The sequence below is a fragment of the Rhamphochromis sp. 'chilingali' genome, assembly GCF_963969265.1.
Source record: "Rhamphochromis sp. 'chilingali' genome assembly, chromosome: 3".
NCBI classification, from domain to species: Eukaryota; Metazoa; Chordata; class Actinopteri; order Cichliformes; family Cichlidae; genus Rhamphochromis; species Rhamphochromis sp. 'chilingali'.
In genome coordinates, this window is record NC_137931.1 from 29,371,774 (window position 1) to 29,393,238 (window position 21,465).

At 43.0% G+C, this 21,465-nt stretch overlaps 1 pseudogene across 1 annotated transcript; it reads right to left on the reverse strand.

The window, feature by feature from the left end:
• Nucleotides 1-4,133: 4,133 nt before the first annotated feature.
• LOC308394515 (NACHT, LRR and PYD domains-containing protein 3-like) lies at nt 4,134-21,260 on the reverse strand (annotated as a pseudogene). The gene is made up of 11 exons: nt 21,172-21,260; nt 20,977-21,087; nt 20,237-20,272; nt 11,596-11,674; nt 11,236-11,440; nt 9,290-11,072; nt 8,710-8,883; nt 7,721-7,894; nt 7,244-7,417; nt 4,922-5,095; nt 4,134-4,618 (listed from the first exon to the last, which is right to left on the reverse strand). The product of its transcript is annotated as an NACHT, LRR and PYD domains-containing protein 3-like (transcript).
• Between the last annotated feature and the right edge of the window lie 205 nt (nt 21,261-21,465).

The window sequence follows — 21,465 nt, forward strand, 5'->3', positions numbered from 1 at the left end:
AAGTCAAACATGACTCATAAAAACACCAGTATAGGCTTTTAAGGCCTATAAGTAAAAAAACTAAATTTTCCGCAAAAATGCCGTCACTTCCGGTTTCGGGCAGGTAATGGCGGACATGCGATAGTTCGCGCTGATTTCTGTTTCAATGTGGGAAGTGTTACAAACAGCTGATCGGATCGGCAAATATTTCTGGAATATTATGTTTTTGTTCCTGCAAGCGCTTTTTATGCAATATTTGCAAAGCTATATGTGGAAGGAAACTGTGACCTAGGACAAGCTAATGATTTCCTGGATGGTTGAGATGCATCAAGACATGAAAGATATCATTAATGCACTAGTATTGTCTCATTTGGAGTATTGTTCAAGCAGCTAATAAGACAGAGCTTAACAAACTTCAGTTAGTCCTGAATAAGGCGGCCAGATTATTGTTGAGATGTTGATACTATACCAGTATCAATCGAATGCATAATAAACATTTTTGGCTTCCTGTAATTTGGCTAAATTATACTATGGCTTACTTTTATTTATTAAGAAAGCAATACCATTAAACACATTTTATTTCTGCTCAGCTGCAGTATCCAGGTGAAATACATAATCATGCTACACAAAGCTCGGAGTTCTCAGAATCGGCTCCTTGAGCACAAGAAATGACAACATCACAGAACGCAAGTATGGTGAAGCTCGCGACTCTCCAACGGGAGATTGAGAGACCAGTGTTGGACTGTAGAACTGCTTTGAAATTCATATGAGCTGTTCGCACTAAAGTAAAAACCACCATCACTTCATGCGGATACCCCTTTGGCGCCAGCTGAACAACAACACCCTGATAACGACTGTGTTTAGTCTGTTCCTTCCCATTCCATGCAAGGCCAGCTGGGTTGCCTGGATGACTGTTTACTTAGCCTAGCAGGGCGAAGGACACTGTCTCAGCTGAACTCTGGACACACACACACATACATATACACTGATATGCACACACTCATCCCCCCTCCCTTTCAAATCAAATCAAATCAAATCAAATCACTTTTATTGTCACATCACATGTGCAGGCACACTGGCACAGCACATGCGAGTGAAATTCTTGTGTGCGAGCCCCACAAGCAACAGAGATGTGCAAACACAACAACACAAACGAGCAAAATACAAGAATGGTCAACCTGAAACTAATAAATATATGTACAATATATAATAGTGTATGCATTTCTGGATGTGTATACTAAATATTTTCCTACGTGTGTGTGTGTGTGTGTGTGTGTGTGTGTGTGTGTGTGTGTGTGTGTGTATACACATTTTTACAAATTAAATAGTAAAAATAAATAAATAAATAATAATAATAATAATAATAATAATAAAATATATAAAATATACAGAGTTGAATATGTGCAAAACAAGTGGCATTTATATACAGTGTGGAGTGCGTAATGTTGAAAATGCCTTCGATGCTTATTCCCTTCCGATGCTGCACCCTTTACCCACCCCTGTTGCTTGTCATGTGTTTCTTTGGTTTATTAAGAGTTTTTTCATGTGCTATGTGCAGAGGTGTTTTTTTCTGTTCTCAAACTGATCTCCCTGTTGGAGCTCAGTCTGGGGCGAGTCATTTTTTCTCCTTGTCTTTCCTCATGTGGTGCATTTTTCATTGTTATACCTCTCTGACCTGTCTTCCCCATGTGATGTTTTGTGTAATGTATGTATGGTCGGAGGGTAAGATGGCGCCGCCATTGCGTGCAATAGGTCGGCAGCCTCATGAAATTTCCCCTTGTGGGACTAATAAAGGTATGTCAATCAATCAATCAATCAAAAGCCTGTTTACACTTTTAAATGTTTTTAATTATTGTAAATATTGTAAGAAGGCAATGTTGTGATTTGTTTTGGATTTTTGTGTACTGTGCCTCAATGTTTTTGATATTTATATGCATATATTTTAACAATTGTAAAACCTCACTGTGGCTGTAAGAGCCAAATTATGTGGATATTTTTGCATCGACGTTATTGTGTAATGTTTTATTAGATTGTATTTGATGTCTTGGGCCCCAGGAAGACTAGCAACCACTATTGTGGAAGCTAAAGGGGTTCCTTATAAATAAATAAAAATAAATAAAATAAATCTTGCAAAAGTACATCCCCCCACCCCACCCCCCAGTGTTCCTTGCAAACTCTAAATGAAATAAACAGGGATTAAAGGACATAATATGTTTCCAGCTCTTCCTCCTTTATCAGACATTCTCTCCATACCTGAGAGTGTCCAGTCTCCAGTGTGGATCCTTCAGTCCATCCGACAGCACATTAATTCCTGCGTCTCCTGGATGATTGTAGCTCAGGTCCAGCTCTCTCAGATGGAAGGGGTTGGAGCTCAGAGCTGAAGCCAGAGAACTACAGCCTTCTTCTGTGATCAGACAGCCTGACAGACTGTACAGACACAAAATAAAAATTAATCTAAAAAGCTTTTCACTGAAGATCTCTCTTTGCTGGACCCTCATTCATTCCATCCATTCAATTTAAGTTAGGATTGTAAAACAGCAACTGAAAAAAAAAAGAATAAAAACACAAAACAAAAACAATACTGTGACCTCTTCTAGTTTAGCAGTAGACTACAGCAAAGAACATCTGAAACGGCTTCAGTGTGAAGAAGAGGATTGTGAAAGCTGCAGATTCTGCCACATCGGTGTGTATTGCAGGAGTTTTAAATCATGAGGCTTTGCGGGTAAACCTTTGAAAAAACACAATGCAATGTTGTTTCTTCCAGTGACTTCTTCAAGTCATGTATCTGTGGTAATCTAACAGTGGAAAACACTTATCATTTGGGGAATATCACAGTGGCTATCTGCATCTTAAGCGGGAGGCCATCACCCAATGAAGCCAACAGAACCACATCATCTGCGAAAAGCAGAGATGAGATTCTGAGGTCACCTAAGTGATAGCCCTCCGCCACTTGGCTGCGCCTAGAAATCCTGTCCATAAAAGTTATGAAGAGAATCGGTGACAAACGGCAGTCCTGGCGAAGCCCACCACCTACAGGGAAAAGGTCCGACTTATTGCCGACTATGCAAACCAAGCTTTTGCAATGGTTGTATAGAGATCGAATGGCCTGTAGCAATGGGACAGATACCCCATACTCCTGCAGCACCTCCCACAGAACACCCCGAGGGACACAGTTGAATGCCTTCACCACATCCACAAAACACATGTAGACTGGTTGGGGAAACTCCCATGCACCCTAAAGTATCCTTGAGAGGATAAAGAGCTTGTCCAGTGTTCCACGACCAGGACGAAAACCGCATTGTTCCTCCTGTATCCAAAGTTCGACTAATGGACAAATTCTCCTTTCCAGCACCCTGGCATAGATTTTCCCAGGGATGCTGAGGACTGTGATCCCCCTGTAGTTGGAACACACCCTCCGGTACCCCTTGTTAAAAATTGGGACGACCACCCCGGTCTGCCAGTCCAGGGGTAGCGCTCCTGATCTCCACGCAACATTGTAGAGGCATGTCAGCCAGGACAGCCCTACAACATCTAGAGCCCTTGCCCCTGGCTGCCGCCAGGCACACCATGCACCCGACCCCTATGGCGTCCCCTACGGGTTGTGGGCTTACAGGAGGGTGGGCCCATGTCCCCTTTTCGGGCTGTGCCTGTTGAGCCCCATGGACTGAGGCCCGACCACCAGACGCTCACCCTTGGGCACCCTCCCTGGGCCTGACTCCAGGGCGGGGCCCTGGTAAACATATCCCGCGCAGGGTAAAATGTTCCCTCGGTGATATTCAACAGGAATTAAAACTATAATGATAATATGGGAGAAATATATTCTCTGAATGGATATAGTCTCTCTTTACAGTCCTTGTTACTACTTGTCATGGTCCAGGATCAGATGACTCTGCGTTTAAGTTTTGTTTATTCAGTGTTCTGGGATTTTGTTGGGTTTTCATAGTTTTGTCTTTCGTATTTCATGTTCCTTAATTTATCTTTAGATCACTGTGATTTTCCAGCTTTTAGGTTTTGTCTCTGTGCCTCCCTAGTGTTCCTTGTTTCTTGTGTTCCTGGTTTGATGTTTGTGTTATTTCATGTTCCCATTCCCTCATTACCCTCATTGTATATTTAAGCCCTGTATCTTCCATTGCCCTTTGTTGCATCGTACCCACTTATCTGTATAAGTCTCTTCCTGTGTTTCTAGTTTCAGTGTTAGTTCCTCCTTTCTGGATTCCTGGTGTTTGAGTTGAAACAGTATTTTTAATTGTATCTTTAATGTCCGTATTAGAGAACATAACATGAACAAAAAGGACTTTGGGATTTATTGCAGGATTATAAAAAAAAAAAACTCTAAAGAGTAATTTAAAATAATCCAACCAAAGGTATATAAAAGGCTCATGTTAATACTATAACCTTCAGACATATATTCAGTAATGCAATACAGATTCTAAATAATGCTCAGTGACAAAGATTGAATCCTGACCTCAGAGTTTCCAGTATACAATATGTACTGTTCAGTGCAACAGACAGAAGCTTAACTCCTGCATCCTCTATGTCGTTTTCACTCAGGTCCAGCTCTCTCAGTCTACTGGACTGGGAGCTGAGAGCTGAGGACAGAGCTTCACAGCTTCTCTGTGAGAGGTTACAGACACTCAGTCTGAAAAATAATCAACACAAAGACAAAAATAATAAATTAATAAAAACACAAAACAACAACACTGAAATTAAAATGCATTGATGGTGTAGTTATAAGTGACTATATCTGGCAATATTTAATGTTCCTCAAGGACTGGTTGGAATTACTATTGTCTGATTTTAAACACATCAGGAATTGACTGTCATTTACAAATCATGAGAAATGATACACTACAATAACAAATGCATGTAACTGACCTTTATTAGCTAAAAGTTTAATTGGTTAATTATCTCATTTGACATAAATAAGAATCCTTGATCTGACCTCAGAGCTGCCAGTTTACAATGTGGACTTTTCACTCCAGCAGACAGAAGCTTCACTCCTGAATCTTGTAGGTTGTTGTGACTCAGGCCCAGATCCCTAAGGCTAGAGGATTGGGAGCTGAGAACTGAGGACAGAGATTCACAGCTTCTCTCAGAGAGGAAACACCCATATAGTCTAGAAAGCAAGAACACACACACACACACACACACACAAGCTGAAATTACAGTATATTGATTGTACAGTGATGAGTTACTTGATCTGGTAATGTCTCTTATGCTCCAGGACAAGGTGGGTTTGCTATTTCCTTATATTAAACACCAGAAATGTGTCAATTTAGGCAAGGCAAGGCAAGTTTATTTGTATAGCACAATTCAACAACAAGGTGATTCAAAGTGCTTTACAGAGACATTAGAAACAAAAACAAATAAAAAGTAGGATTTAAAATTGATTAAAACAAGCAAACAAACAAACTAATTAACAAACAAACAAAACAGTATATAAAATCAAAACAGATACAATCAGAACAATGGATAAAATCAGTAGTTAAATGTAAGTTTTGAAATTTAATCTTAAAAGTGTGGATTTGGTGCTTTATTCAAATGCAGCTGAGAATAGGTGAGTCTTCAACCTGGATTTAAATAAACTGAGTGTTTCAGCTGATCTGAGGCTTTCTGGGAGTTTGTTCCAGATATAAGGAGCATAAAAGCTGAATGCAGCTTCTCCGTGTCTGGTTCTGACTCTGGGAACTGATAAAAGACCAGATCCAGATGACCTGAGGGATCTGGAAGGTTCATGCTGGGTCAGGAGGTCACTGATGTATTTTGGTCCTAAACCATTCAGAGCTTTATAGGCCAGCATCAGAACTTTAAAGTCTATCCTCTGACAGACAGGCAGCCAGTGTAAAGACCTCAGAGCTGGACTGATGTGGTCCACTTTTTTGGTCTTAGTGAGGACTCGAGCAGCAGAGTTCTGAATGAGCTGTAGTTGTCTGACTGATTTTTTAGGTAGACCTGTAAAGATGCTGTTACAGTAATCAAGCCTACTAAAGATGAATGCATGGACTAGTTTTTCCAGGTCCTGTTGAGACATCAGATCTTTTATCCTTGAAATATTCTTGAGGTGATAGTAAGCTGACTTTGTTATTGTCTTAACCCTTTAAGACCTACCATAGAGCCAAGGCCGCCAGAGCTTATATTATATTTTTACATGCTGTGGAGCCATTTTTGGGAGCATTTCAAGTTGCTATACATCAATACAACCATTATAGCCCAGATTTTAATAATATGTATTCATTAAGTGCATAGTAATTACATAAATTGCAAAAAAGTGCAATAAACTACAAAAAAATTGAAAATCGTTTTTGCTTTTTTAACATATATTTGTAGTTAGAGAAATTTAAGAGGCTTATCCCTCAAAACTGTAAATACAAAAAAGTTGCACAAAATAGTTTCCCACCACAGGAAATTTATTTTGAGTGTCTTCATAGTTTTATTTTTGAAATACACCAATTTTTATACACTGCAGGAAAAACGAAAATAAATATTATACTGCAAATTTGCAAAAAGGCAGCATATGCATCAAAATAAACTATTTCCAGCAGTGCAATATGAGTCCTAAGCATCCCAGAAACGACACAGAAAGTCATAAAGTCAAAGATAACTTTTAAAAACACCAGTATAGGCTCATAAGGCCCTGATGGTAAAAAAGACTACATTTCCGCGAAAATGACGTCACTTCCGGTTTCGGGCAGGTAATGGTGGAAATGCAAAAGTTCGCGCTGACGTCTATTCCAACGTAGGAAGTGTTATGAACAGCTGATCGGATCGGCAAAGCGTGTTTCTGGAATATTATATTTTTGTTCCTGCAAGCGCTTTTTATGCAGTTTTTGCAAAGCTTTATGTGGAAGGAAACCGTGACCTAGGACAAGCTGATGGCATAAGATGTAAGTACAAGTCCTCCGGTTTCATAGGCAAAAAAAATTATTGCGCTAGCTTACGTGGTTGCAGTGCTACCGGGATTTAAAAATAGTTACGCAAAACAGAGCGTGCCTGCTCCAATCGGCTAGTTACCTATTGATACAAAGTATTTCCTGTTTTCTAAGTATGTTTTGAACCAGTTTAGTACAGTTCCTGAAAGACCTGCCCAGTTCTCCAGTCGTTTGAGTAATATGTTGTGGTCAACTATATCAAATTTACTGTGATTTGAAAATGATGAAAAATACTAAGATGCAAGAACAAATAAATAATACCTCCCTTTAGTGGCAAAAGGTTTTAATTGATTAAATATGTTATTTGATGTAAAAAAAATATTATTTGATCTGACCTCAGAGTTTCCAGTGTACAATGTGCGCTCTCCACTCCAGCAGATAGAAGCTTCACTCCTGAATCTTGTAGGTTGTTGTTACTGAGGTCCAACTCTCTCAGTCTACAGGACTGGGAGCTGAGAGCTGAGGACAGAGCTTCACAGCTTCTCTGTGAGAGGTTACAGGTGCTAAGTCTGAAAAATAATCAACACAAAGACAAAAATAATAAATTAATAAAAACACAAAACAACAACACTGAAATTAAAATGCATTGATGGTGTAGTTAAAAGTGACTATATCTGGCAATATTTAATGTTCCTCAAGGACTGGTTGGAATTGCTATTGTCTGATTTTAAACACATCAGAAATTGACTGTCATTTACAAATCATGAGAAATGATACACTACAATAACAAATGCATGTAACTGACCTTTATTAGCTAAAAGTTTAATTGGTTAATTATCTCATTTGACATAAATAAGAATCCTTGATCTGACCTCAGAGCTGCCAGTTTACAATGTGGACTTTTCACTCCAGCAGACAGAAGCTTCACTCCTGAATCTTGTAGGTTGTTGTTACTGAGGTCCAACTCTCTCAGTCTACTGGACTGGGAGCTGAGAGCTGAGGACAGAGCTTCACAGCTTCTCTGTGAGAGGTTACAGGTGCTAAGTCTGAAAAATAATCAACACAAAGACAAAAATAATAAATTAATAAAAACACAAAACAACAACACTGAAATTAAAATGCATTGATGGTGTAGTTATAAGTGACTATATCTGGCAATATTTAATGTTCCTCAAGGACTGGTTGGAATTGCTATTGTCTGATTTTAAACACATCAGAAATTGACTGTCATTTACAAATCATGAGAAATGATACACTACAATAACAAATGCATGTAACTGACCTTTATTAGCTAAAAGTTTAATTGGTTAATTATCTCATTTGACATAAATAAGAATCCTTGATCTGACCTCAGAGCTGCCAGTTTACAATGTGGACTTTTCACTCCAGCAGACAGAAGCTTCACTCCTGAATCTTGTAGGTTGTTGTTACTCAGGCCCAGATCCCTAAGGCTAGAGGATTGGGAGCTGAGAACTGAGGACAGAGATTCACAGCTTCTCTCAGAGAGGAAACACCCATATAGTCTAGAAATCAAGAACACACACACACACACACACACACACACACACACACACACACACACACACACACACACACGCACACACACACAAGCTGAAATTACAGTATATTGATTGTACAGTGATGAGTTACTTGATCTGGTAATGTCTCTTATGCTCCAGGACAAGGTGGGATTGCTATTTCCTTATATTAAACACCAGAAATGTGTCAATTTACTGTGATTTGAAAATGATGAAAAATACTAAGATGCAAGAACAAATAAATAATACCTCCCTTTAGTGGCAAAATGTTTTAATTGATTAAATATGTTATTTGATGAAAAATAAATATTATTTGATCTGACCTCAGAGTTTCCAGTGTACAATGTGCACTCTCCACTCCAGCAGATAGAAGCTTCACTCCTGAATCTTGTAGGTTGTTGTTACTGAGGTCCAACTCTCTCAGTCTACAGGACTGGGAGCTGAGAGCTGAGGACAGAGCTTCACAGCTTCTCTGTGAGAGGTTACAGGTGCTAAGTCTGAAACACACACACACACACACACACACACACACACACACACACACATATGTAATGGATTTGATTTAATATGTTTTTATATGTTGATCTGACCTGAAAATATACAGAGTGCAAGAAAATCGAATGTGTCAGTGTACACTACAATTAATGATTAACTAAAAATAAATACAGTTAAAGTTTAGAAAAAACAATGCAGTTAAATTTGTGATATATATATATCACACACACACACACACACACATATATATATGTATATATATATTACTAATATACATATTAATAATATAATAATATATTTAGTCAAATATTAAAACAGTCTTATACTTGACTGAGTTACTGAGATACTTTTTGTTAAATAGGATCAACATTTATTGTTTAAAGAATGCATGGCCACATATTTACTTACAATGCTTTGTTGGAGGCTTTGACCACTGGCAGCAGCCTCAGAAGAGACTCATCTGAAGCAGAGAATTTCTTCAAGTCAAACACATCCAGATCTTTTTCTGATGACAGTAAGATGAAGACCAGAGCTGACCACTGAGCAGGAGACAGCTCATCTGTGGAGAAACTTCCTGATCTCAGAGACTGCTGGATCTCCTCCACTAGAGAACGATCATTCAGTTCATTCAGACAGTGGAACAGATTGATGCTTTTCTCTGCAGACAAATTCTCACTGAGCTTCTCCTTTATGTACTGGACTGTTTCCTGATTGGTCTTTGAGCTACTTCCTGTCTGTGTTAGAAGACCTCTCAGGAGAGTCTGATTGGTCTGCAGTGAAAGACCCAGGAAGAAGCAGAGGAACAAGTCCAGGTGTCCATTTGGGCTCGTTATGGCCTTATCCACAGCACTCTGGAAAAAAATTAGCATGTCGAGGGATTGACTTCTTTTGAACTTCTGGGAGGTTGTTTGTTGTTGTTCTAGCACATTGACCCCAGAGTTGATGAAGGTCAGATGGACATGAAGAGCAGCCAGAAACTCCTGAACACTCAGATGGGTGAAGCAGAACACCTTCTCCTGGTACAGTACTCTCTCCTCTCTAAAGATCTGTGTGAGTACTCCTGAGTAAATTGAGGCTGCTATGATATCAATGCCACACTCTGTCAGGTCTGATTCATAGAAGATCAGGTTTCCTTTCTGCAGCTGATCAAAAGCCAGTTTTCCCAGAGACTCAATCATCCTTGTGCTCTCTGGACTCAAGTGTGGATCATACTTTAACTTCCTCATTTTGGCCTGAACCACCAGGAAGTTGATGTACATCTCAGTCAGGGTCTTGGGTAGCTGTCTTCCCTCTCTTGTTTGCAGCACATCCTCCAGAACTGTAGCAGTGATCCAGCAGAAGACTGGGATGTGGCACATGATGTAGAGGCTTTGTGATGTCTTGATGTGGGAGATGATTCTGCTGCCCTTCTCCTCATCTCTGAATCTCTCCCTGAAGTACTCCTCCATTTGTGGATCAGTGAACCCTCGGATCTCTGTCACCATATCAACATATTGTGGAGGGATCTGATTGGCTGCTGCAGGTCGTGTGGTTATCCAGATGCGAGCAGTGGGAACCAGTTTCCCCCTGATGAGGTTTGTCAGCAGCACATCCACTGAGGTGGGCTTTCTAGGGTCAGTTAGGATTTCATTTTTGTGGAAGTCCAGAGGAAGTCGACACTCATCCAGACCATCAAAGATAAACACAACCTGGAAGTCTTCAAAGCTGCAGATTCCTGCTTTTTTGGTTTCAGTAAAGAAGTGATGAACAAGTTCCACCAAGCTGAACTTTTCCTCTTTCAGCACATTCAGCTCTCTGAAAGTGAATGGAAATATAAACTGGATGTCCTGGTTGGCTTTGTCTTTAGCCCAGTCCAGAGTGAATTTCTGTGTCAACAGTGTTTTCCCAATGCCAGCCACTCCCTTTGTCAGCACTGTTCTGATTGGTTCATCTCTTCCAGGTGAGGCTTTAAAGATGTCTTCTCGTCGGATTGTTTTTTCTGGTCTGTCTGGTTTCCTGGATGCGGTTTCAATCTGTCTGACCTCATGTTCATCATTGACCTCTGCAGTCCCTCCCTCTGTGATACAGAGCTCTGTGTCGATCTGATTCAGCAGGGTTGGGTTTCCTGCTTTAGCGATCCCCTCAAACACACACTGGAACTTCTTCTTCAGCTTAGATTTAAGTTTACGTGGACAAACTGTAACAAGATGTTCTAAATAAAATAAAATAAAAGATGAATCATTTTTTAAGTAGTGCAAATTACAGTTTTATTTTCTAAAGCGTTACCCTTGAAAATATGTCTGTCCCTCTGCTGAGCCATAAATAAATACTCCATTTATCACCAGCAGTTTAACTCTTTAGATAAATCCTCTTACTTCTATGCAGACAGTCAGCCAGCTTCCCCTGCTTCTTCCTCCTCAGGAAGTCCAGTGTGATCTTCACAACTGACACTCTGCTTTTGCTCATCTGCTCATCATCCTCCACCTGACTCTCTAAGCCTTCTGGGTAATCTGAACTCAGAACCGTTTGAATCTTCTTCAGCTCGTTCTTCACAAAAGTGATGATGTCTTTCTCCAGCAGCTGGAACAGAATATTTTATGAATAACCCAATCAGACTGAAATCATGAGCCAAACATCAGATCCATATTGGACACACTGACAATCCACTGGTCTACAAAGAGCAGCATGGAGGTGCTGAACAGAATAGATGTGAAAGTAGTTGTACATGTACAGACCATAAATATGGAGTCCAGGTGTGTTTCAGTCTGCTGGGAGACCTGACCACTGGGAACCTCTAAGCTCTCCTGGTCCACTCTGTGGAGGAATCATGAACAATTAGTTCAAGCACAAGATATCGGTCAAGACGTTATCTGCTCTGCACTGTTTATAAGAGAACTTCATCTTAAGTGTGTAAAGTTTTGTCTCTGATATATCAGGAAACATTATTTAGTGTAAATATTATTATGTTTGTTTTAAATCCTTATGGATGTCTCTTGAATCTTGGTTCTCTGGGCCCGGGGCTCAGTCTGGTCTGGCGTAGCTGGCTGCCGGTGGAGCCTGCAGGCTTGTTGCTGCGGCAAACCATGGCAACTGCACCATGGTTGCTGGGTGACCCCCATTCAGGGCACTCCTCAGCTCTAGGTGAATGGTGAGATAGCCTTTGTAGTTGGCCTCCCTGGGCAGTCGTGCACAAGTAATAATAATAGATTGGATTTATATAGCGCTTTTCAAGGCACCCAAAGCGCTTTTCAATGCCACTATTCATTCACTCTCACATTCACACACTGGTGGAGGCAAGCTACAGTTGTAGCCACAGCTGCCCTGGGGCATGCTGACAGAAGCAAGGCTGCCATATCGCGTTATTGGCCCCTCTGGCCAACACCAGTAGGCAAGTAGGGTAAAGTGTCTTGCCCAAGGACACAACGACCAAGACCGTCCAAGCCGGGGCTCGAACCGGCAACCTTCCGATTACAGATGTGATTCCCAACCCCCTGAGCCACCGTCGTCCCTGAGCCACCCAAAAATGGTTTGGGAAATCTCCCAACTTTTTGTCCAGTGTGAACATGGAGTTGACGTTAGATGGATTTTAGTGATCTAGAATATTAATTGTACTTGTTTTAGTGACATTCTTTTACAGCCCACATCATAAATATTGTGATAAAATGTAAAGTGTGTAATTATGTAAATGTGCACAGTGTTTTCTCCATGTAAGTAGACACTTACATGGAGAAACCTGAAGAATACAAGCACGCTCACACACACAGACAGGTGTGCACACAAGTGTACACACAGGTAGTCACAGACACACACTATTTTGGTTTGCTGCTGCCTCTAAACATATCATGCAGTACTAGTACTGTATGCAGCTCAGCAACATTCAATATGTATTATTTACTGTTACTTATGCTTATGCTTATGTTGGTTGTTCCTGTGGCTTCTAGTGATGGGTCGTTCGCGAATGAAATGGCTCTTAGAGCCGGGTCTTTGACGTGAACGACGCGAGCCGGCTCCTTATCGCGAGCCGTCACGTGGGTTTTTTTTTTTTTTCTTTCTCTCAGCCTCTCTCTCGCACTTTTTTTCTGCTTCACTCAGCAAGCGAGCCTTGTGCTTTACGCTTGGCAGAGGGGGGAGGGGCAGTAATTACACTCAGTAACACAGGAACAGAGCCAGAGGGGGAGAGAGAGAAAGAGAGCCAAGGACAACAACGTCACATTAGAAAGGTATAGTAATCATCCACAACTATTTTCGGTTGCAGATGATAAAGGATTCATTAAGTTTATTCATGCAGGCCCATATGACAGATAATGTGCATGTTTCTTTTTGTTTTCATATTTTGAATCGCTACCTTATCGTGGTGGAGGGGTTTGTGTGTCCCTGGGATCCCAGGGGCTATGTTGTCTGGGGGCTTTTGCCCCCTGGTAGGGTCTCCCATGGCAAATTGGCCCTGGGTGAGGGACCAGACAAAGAGCGATTCATAAGACCCTTATGAAAAGGACACCGAGGGAACAGTTTACCCTGCCCGGGATAGGGTTACCGGGGCCCCGCCCTGGAGCCAGGCCCGGGGAGGGTGCCCGAGGGCGAGCGTCTGGTGGCCGGGCCTTAGTCCATGGGGCCCGGCCGGGCACAGCCCGAAGAGGAGACATGGGCCCATCCTCCCGCAGGCCCACCACCCGCAGGAGGCGCCATAGGGGTCGGGTGCATTGTGTGTCGGGTGGCGGCCAGGAGCGGAGGCCCTGGCGGACTGACCCCCGGCTGCCAAGACTGGCAATAGGGACATGGAATGTCACCTCTCTGGTGGGGAAGGAGCCTGAGTTAGTGCGCGAGGTTGAGAGGTACCGGCTAGATATAGTCGGGCTCACCTCTACACATGGCTTGGGCTCTGGAACCAGTCTCCTGGAGAGGGGCTGGACTCTGTCTCAGTCTGGAGTTGCCCCTGGTGAGAGGCGGCGGGCTGGGGTGGGTATCCTAATATCCCCTCGGCTTGCTGCCGGTACGTTGGGGTTTTTCCCGGTGGACAAGAGGGTTTGTTCCCTGCGCCTTAGGGTCGGGGAACGGGTCCTGACTGTCATCTGCGCTTATGCGCCGAGTGGCAGTTCAGAGTACCCAGCCTTCCTAGAGTCCCTGGGGGGGGGGGGGGGGGGGGGGGGGGTGCTGGAGGGTGCTCTGTTGTCCTGCTGGGAGACTTCAATGCTCACGTGGGTAACGACAGCGAGACCTGGAGGGGCGTGATTGGGAGGAACGGCCTCCCTGATCTGAACCCGAGCGGTGCTCTGTTATTGGACTTCTGTGCTAACCACAGTTTGGCCATAACGAACACCCTGTTCGAACATAAGAGTGTCCATAAGTGCACGTGGCACCAGGACGCTCTAGGCCGTAGGTCGATGATCGATTTTGTAATCGTATCAGCAGACCTGCGGCCATATGTTCTGGACACTCGGGTAAAGAGAGGGGCTGAGCTGTCAACTGATCACCACCTGGTGGTGAGTTGGATCAGGTGGCGGGGGAGGACGCTGGACAGACCTGGTGCACCTAAACGCGTAGTGAGGGTGTGCTGGGAACGTCTAGCAGAGGCCCCAGTCCGCGAGATCTTCAACGCACACCTCCGGCAGAGCTTCAACAGCATTCCGAGGGAGACCGGGGACATTGAGTCCGAATGGACCATGTTCAGCGTCTCCATTGCCGAAGCTGCTGCATTGAGCTGCGGCCGCAAGGTGGTGGGTGCCTGCCGTGGTGGTAATCCCCGAACCAAATGGTGGACACCAGAGGTGAAGGGAGCCACCAGGCTGAAGAAGGAGTCCTACCGGGCTTGGTTAGCCTGTGGGACTCCGGAGGCAGCCGACAGGTATCGACAGGCCAAGCGGAATGCGGCTCGGGCAGTGGCTGAAGCAAAAACTCGGGTGTGGGAGGAGTTCGGAGAGGCCATGGAAAAAGACTTTCGGACTGCCTCGAAGAGATTCTGGCAAACCGTCAGACGTCTCAGGAGGGGAAAGCGGTGCTCTACCTGCACTGTGTATAGTGCTGGCGGAGCGCTGCTGACGTCGACTGAGAAAATTGTCAGGCGGTGGAAGGAATACTTCGAGGACCTCCTTAATCCCACTGACACGTCTTCCGAGGAGGAAGCAGAGTCTGGGGATGAGGGGAATGACCCGCCAATTTCCGGGGGCGAGGTCACTGAGGCAGTTAAACAACTCCTTGGTGGCAGAGCCCCTGGTGTTGATGAGGTCCGCCCCGAGTTCCTGAAGGCTCTGGATGTTGTAGGGCTGTCCTGGTTGACACGCCTCTGCAATGTTGCGTGGAGATCAGGGGCAGTACCTGTGGACTGGCAGACCGGGGTGGTGGTCCCCATCTTTAAGAAAGGGGACCGGAGGGTGTGTTCCAACTACAGGGGGATCACACTCCTCAGCCTCCCTGGGAAAGTCTATGCCAGGGTGCTGGAAAGGAGAGTTCGTCCGTTAGTCGAACCTCGGATACAGGAGGAACAATGCGGTTTTCGTCCTGGTCGCGGAACACTGGACCAGCTCTTTATCCTCTCCAGGATACTTGAGGGTGCATGGGAGTTTGCCCAACCAGTCTACATGTGTTTTGTGGACTTGGAGAAGGCATTCGACCGTGTCCCTCGGGGTGTCCTGTGGGAGGTGTTGCGGGAATATGGGGTGTCTGGCCCATTGCTACGGGCCATTTGATCCCTATACAACCGTTGCAAGAGCTTGGTTCGCATTGCCGGCAATAAGTCGGACTCGTTCCCGGTGGGTGATGGGCTTCGCCAGGGCTGCCCTTTGTCTCCGGTTCTGTTCATAATTTTTATGGACAGGATTTCTAGGCGCAGCCAAGTGGCGGAGGGCTTTCGCTTTGGTGGCCTCAGAATCTCATCTCTGATTTTTGCAGATGATGTGGTTCTGTTGGCTTCATCGGGTGAAGGCCTCCAGCTCGCACTGGAACGGTTCGCAGCCGAGTGTGAAGCAGCGGGAATGAGGATCAGCACCTCCAAATCCGAGGCCATGGTTCTCAGCCGGAAAAGGGTGGAGTGCCCACTCCGGGTCGGGGATGAGTTCCTGCCCCAAGTGGAGGAGTTCAAGTATCTCGGGGTCTTGTTCGCGAGTGATGGGAGAAGGGAGCCGGAGATCGACAGACGGATTGGGGCTGCAGCTGCAGTAATGCGGACGTTGCACCGGTCCGTCGTGGTGAAGAGGGAGCTGAGTGTAAAAGCGAAGCTCTCAATTTACCGGTCGATCTACGTCCCTACCCTCACCTATGGCCACGAGCTGTGGGTAGTGACCGAAAGAACGAGATCGCGGATACAAGCGGCAGAAATGAGCTTCCTCCGAAGGGTGGCTGGCCTCTCCCTTAGAGATAGGGTGAGAAGTTCGGCCATCCGGGAGGGGCTCAGAGTAGAGCAGCTGCTGCTCCACATCAAAAGGAGCCAGCTGAGGTGGTTCGGGCATCTGACAAGGATGCCCCCTGGGCGCCTCCTGGGTGAGGTGTTCCAGGCATGTCCCACCGGGAGGAGGCCCCGGGGCAGACCCAGGACACGCTGGAGAGATTATATCTCTCGGCTGGCCTGGGAACGCCTTGGCATTCCCCCGGACAAGCTGGAGGAGGTGGCTGGGGAGAGGGAGGTCTGGGCCTCTTTGCTTAGGCTGCTGCCCCCGCGACCCGACCCCGGACAAAGCGGATGACGATGGATGGATGGATGGATGGATATTTTAATTTATATTTAATTGTGTTGTGGTTTGCAGTGTTTTGTGTTGTTTCACTTTAAATTTGTAAAAGGAAAAAGCTGAAAATTTAAATAGTTAAAAGTTGAAATGTGAATAGTTGATTTTTGTATTATATGATTTATTTATTATATTTTATATGGAGTGAATAAATAAAAGTATATTTACAGTGGCCCCTAGAGACAAAGCACATACAAACTTCAAATCACGTACGAACTCTGAAGCATGTACAAACTCCAAAACACGTAAAAACTCCAAAACACGTAAAAAGACGTACAAACTCCAAAACACGTAAAAACTCAGAAGCACATAAAAACTCAAAACACGTACAAAAGACAACAGAAGTGCTCCAGGATGCTAGGGGCAGTGTTGAACTTTTGTTACCGAGTGGCTACACAAGCCAGCAAGTACCAACGACCAAATCTGGTGTGTGGTAATAACCGGTAAATGAACATTTTTTTTAAATTATTTGAATATATATGAGTGCCTGTGTATAAATACACAAAGAATACACATATGCTTTCAATTGTGTAATTTAAGTGATCTAGTAGCTCTGCTTTGGAAGTTCAGTTCATGCTAGAAATGTGTCTTGGAGTTTGTACGTGTTTTGTCTCTAGGGACCACCGCATATATTTATATATAAACATATATATATATAAAACCACGTTTTTTTACGTTAGTAATTCCTTTTGTGCATAATTTTATAATATTGTTAATAATAAATTAATTAAAGCAACAAAACAACCTGAAGAGCCGGTTCGGAGCCGAAAGAGCCGGCTCTTTTTAGTGAGCCGAACCGAAAGAGCCGGATCTCTAAAAAGAGCCGGAAATCCCATCACTAGTGGCTTCCCTACTGTGTTGTTTTCTTTTTGCAGTTTTTTTCAGCAGATGATCAGATTTTCCATTTCTTTTCTCACTATCTGTTGTTTCCTCTATTTTTTCCCTCTCATCATGTTTACTCTCTTCCCAACTTCTCTTTCCTTCTTTCTTCTTTGCCATCCCATTGTCCGTTGTGATTGTAATAACTTAAAAAAAAAACTCTAATAAACTATGAAATCTAAACAATGAATATCAAAATATAAGAAAACTCAAAAACACTGGGTCACATGACCCAGGACTGTGAAAGTAGCAGGAGAAAATTTAACCAAACTGAAAGAGCTGAGTGTGTCTGAATGATGCAGCTGTTGGTCTGCAGTTAATATTTGGTTCCAGCTGTTGTTCATTAACAGGTTTCAGGTTTATGAGAGAGCTGATAAATCAATATGATTTCTGTTTGGTTATCTCCACACAGCAGATAAAAACTCTGTGTATAATAAATCCTAACATGGAACACAGATAATAATAATAATATATTTTATTTGAGGGCGCCTTTCAGAAACCCAAGGTCACCTTACAAAAAACACAATTAATAAAAGGAACAGTAGTCAAAAAATTATTATTAAAGCGAATAAGCCAGTTTAAACAGATGTGTTTTGAGCTGTGTCTTAAATACGGAGAGGGAGTCAATATTTCTTAATGCAGGAGGAAGAGAGTTCCAGAGCCGGGGAGCAGAGCGACTGAAAGCTCTGTTCCCCATAGTAATAAGGTGTGAGGACAGAACAGTAAGATGAATAGCAGATGATGATCTGAGAGGGCGGGAAACAGTGGTGACATGGAGCAGGTCACACAAATATGAAGGAGCAGATTTATGGATACACTTGTATGTCAGAAGTAAGATTTTAAAATTTATCCTGGCTTCTATGGGCAACCAGTGAAGCTGCTGAAGAACTGGGGTAATATGAGCACTTAACAGTGTATGGGTTATGATCTGAGCTGCAGAATTTTGAAGAAGTTGGAGTTTATGAAGGGACCTTTTAGGGAGACCAAATAGGAGGGAATTAGAATAGAATAGAATTCAACTTTATTGTCATTGCACATGCACAGGTACAGGGCAACGAAATGCAGTTTGCATCCATCCAGAAGTGCTTAGTGATATAGATATATTACAATATATATTAGCAATAATATAGATATGTAAGTATATTACAGAAATGGGTCTATTATGTTATAATGTACACGGTATGAAGTATGTTGTGAATATTCTATAACTATAAGTATGTACAGGCTGTAGTGAGTACAAGCTATGTACAGGATATGGACAGGATATAAATATGAAAAACTATACAGAATATGAAATAAATAACTTTACAGGAATCTGAGATATACAGCTATACAGAAATGGGAACTATGCAAGTTGTAAACAGTTGTAGGGTTAAAAATTATCGTATGTACAGAATGATTGTTTACACAGGGCTATACAGTAGTGCAGTTAAGGTAAGTGAGGGTGTGGATAATTTCTACAGAGGCTATATAAAGTGCTAGTGGTTGTGAGTGGTGGTTCACTCCATGTTATTATTGTGTGTTTGAGGTTACAGTTGTCCATTGTGTGTGTGTGTGTGTGTGTATGTTCAGTCCATGAGTTAACGTGGGTCAGATGTCAGGAGGCAGAGTTCAGGAGTCTGACAGCTGTGGGGAAGAAGCTGTTCCGGTACCTGGTGGTCTTAGTCCGGAGGCTCCTGTAGCGCCTCCCAGAGGGCAGGAGGGTGAAGAGTCCATGTGATGGGTGACTGGGGTCTCTGATGATTTTCCCAGCCCTTTTCAGACACCGCTTCCTGTAGATGTCTTTTATGGCAGGAAGTGGTGCTCCGGCGATGCGCTGGGCAGTTTTCACGACCCTCTGCAATGCCTTCCGGTCCGAGGCAGAGCAGTTCCCGTACCAGACTGTTATACAGTTGGTCAGGATGCTCTCGATGGTGCAACGATAGAAGTTCACCAGGATGTCTGAGGACAGGTGGTTCTTCCTCAGAGTCCTCAAGAAGAAGAGGCGCTGGTGAGCCTTCTTGACCAGCTTGGAGCAGTTGGTCGTCCAGGTGAGATCCTCGGAGATGTGGACTCCCAGGAACTTGAAGCTGCTCACACGCTCCACAGCCGTCCCCTTAATGTGGATGGGTGGATGTGGGTCAGCATTCCTCCTGTAGTCCACGATGAGCTCCTTGGTCTTACAGTAATCAATATGGGATGTAATAAGACTATGGACAAGGATGGCAGCAGCATGGGGAGTAAGGAAGGGGCAAATGTATTTAGCAATTTAATTAATAGTTAATCTCACATTTATTTACATATTAGTAATTCTAAGATGCTTTTTTTATCTTCTTTCCCAGGATTCTTTTATATTTTTTGATATGTATAGCAATAGCAAAAAAAAATCCCCCAGGGGCATCTCAACCATTTTCTATTGTACAGAATTCTCCTTTGGAGGTGACCAAATAATAAGATTTTCATTCTATTAATTACTTTTTAGTATGTGTTGGAATACATTTTTTGAAGATAATTATAATATAATAATATATTAATGGGAAAACTCTCAGTATGTTGTTCTTGGAATAATAGTTTTTTTTTTTTTTTTATTTAACTGCAGAGTGTTTTCTTCACTGATGTTTGTTGAGACTGATCACTTCCTGTTTGGTAGTGTTGATTTTCACTTGTTTAGAAACCAAGGGTTTGTTTTCAAGAGACAGTTAAAATGGGATTGAGGGAATGACATGTTTGCACTGCACTTTATATCCAACAACATCAAGCAGTTCAATCAGCTCTCAAAGAGTTCATGTTACTAATAACTCACTTGTCTGCAGCAGACGGTTGCTGGACTTTAACCTTCCTGCCTTCTTGGGACCTTTTTGTGCCACTGCTATGTGTTAAATGGCTGCCATTTCCACTGTGTTCAGTGGAATATAACCAAACTTGCCACAGGATAGTTTTTACCTGTCAATGTTAATATTCCAGTGTGAATTCCTTAAATCAGCCTAAAATGGCTGAGCAGCAGAAATCCCCACACCCATCACCCTGGGGACCATTTTCTGCCCATTGACTTCCATTATAAACGCTATTTTTCAACCCCAAATTATCATCATATGATTTTATTTTTTCTTCTTTTCTTGGATGTCAATGAAGACTCAGGGCCTTGAAGTTTTAATTTTTAAATTGCAAAAAAAATGCAAAAAAAATAATGGCAGGTCAAAATGTATGTTGGTGCCAATCTTTGGTCCATCTAAAGGCCTACTTATAATGACAATCACATATTACTTCAACTGGTTTTTTGTGGAAATATTTAGTTTCGTTTTTTGGTTTTTGGGGCTTATAACACAGGGCGCTCATGTAATAACACTGGGATTTGAAGGGTTAAAACAACGAAAATATAATTAAAACTTTACATGAATATTTCAGGGAGAAGTAGTTTTACAAGGTTGGCTAATTTAAAGTGGAATAAAATATGGATATATGGTCTTTTTATGGCGTGGCTGAGAATGGTCCCTAGGGTGATGGGTGTGAGTTTTTTAAAGGATGGCAGGAGGGTTAAAATCAATGTAGCGATCATGTGACTCAGCACTCTTAAAGGACACACTGGAACCTGAATCTGAATCAGATTCAAATTCTGATTTAGGTTCAGTTTCAGGTTCAGGTCCAGGTTGGTTCCTGTGAATAATGATGGAGCAGTGATGTGAGTGCTGAGCTGTGACATGTTGAAATGTCATAGACAGTTAGAGATGGTCATCTCACCTCTGATCTTTGGTCTGGCTCTCATGTTCCCCACATGGAGTGGTTTTAGAGGGAGGGACTCCCTCCTCTCTGTCCTCACACTGATCCATGCTGCTGACACACACCAGCTCACACACACTTTCTACCTTCACCTGCAGAGGAAACACAAATCATTCATGTGCACATCAACTGAGATGTGCACATCAGAGTTCATGTCTGATTTGTTGGATTAACATCCACTCCATCTGAAACAGCTTTCATCAGTTCAGTACAAAAAGTGTCACAGAGCCGATTTCCTTCCATTACTGTAGTCCT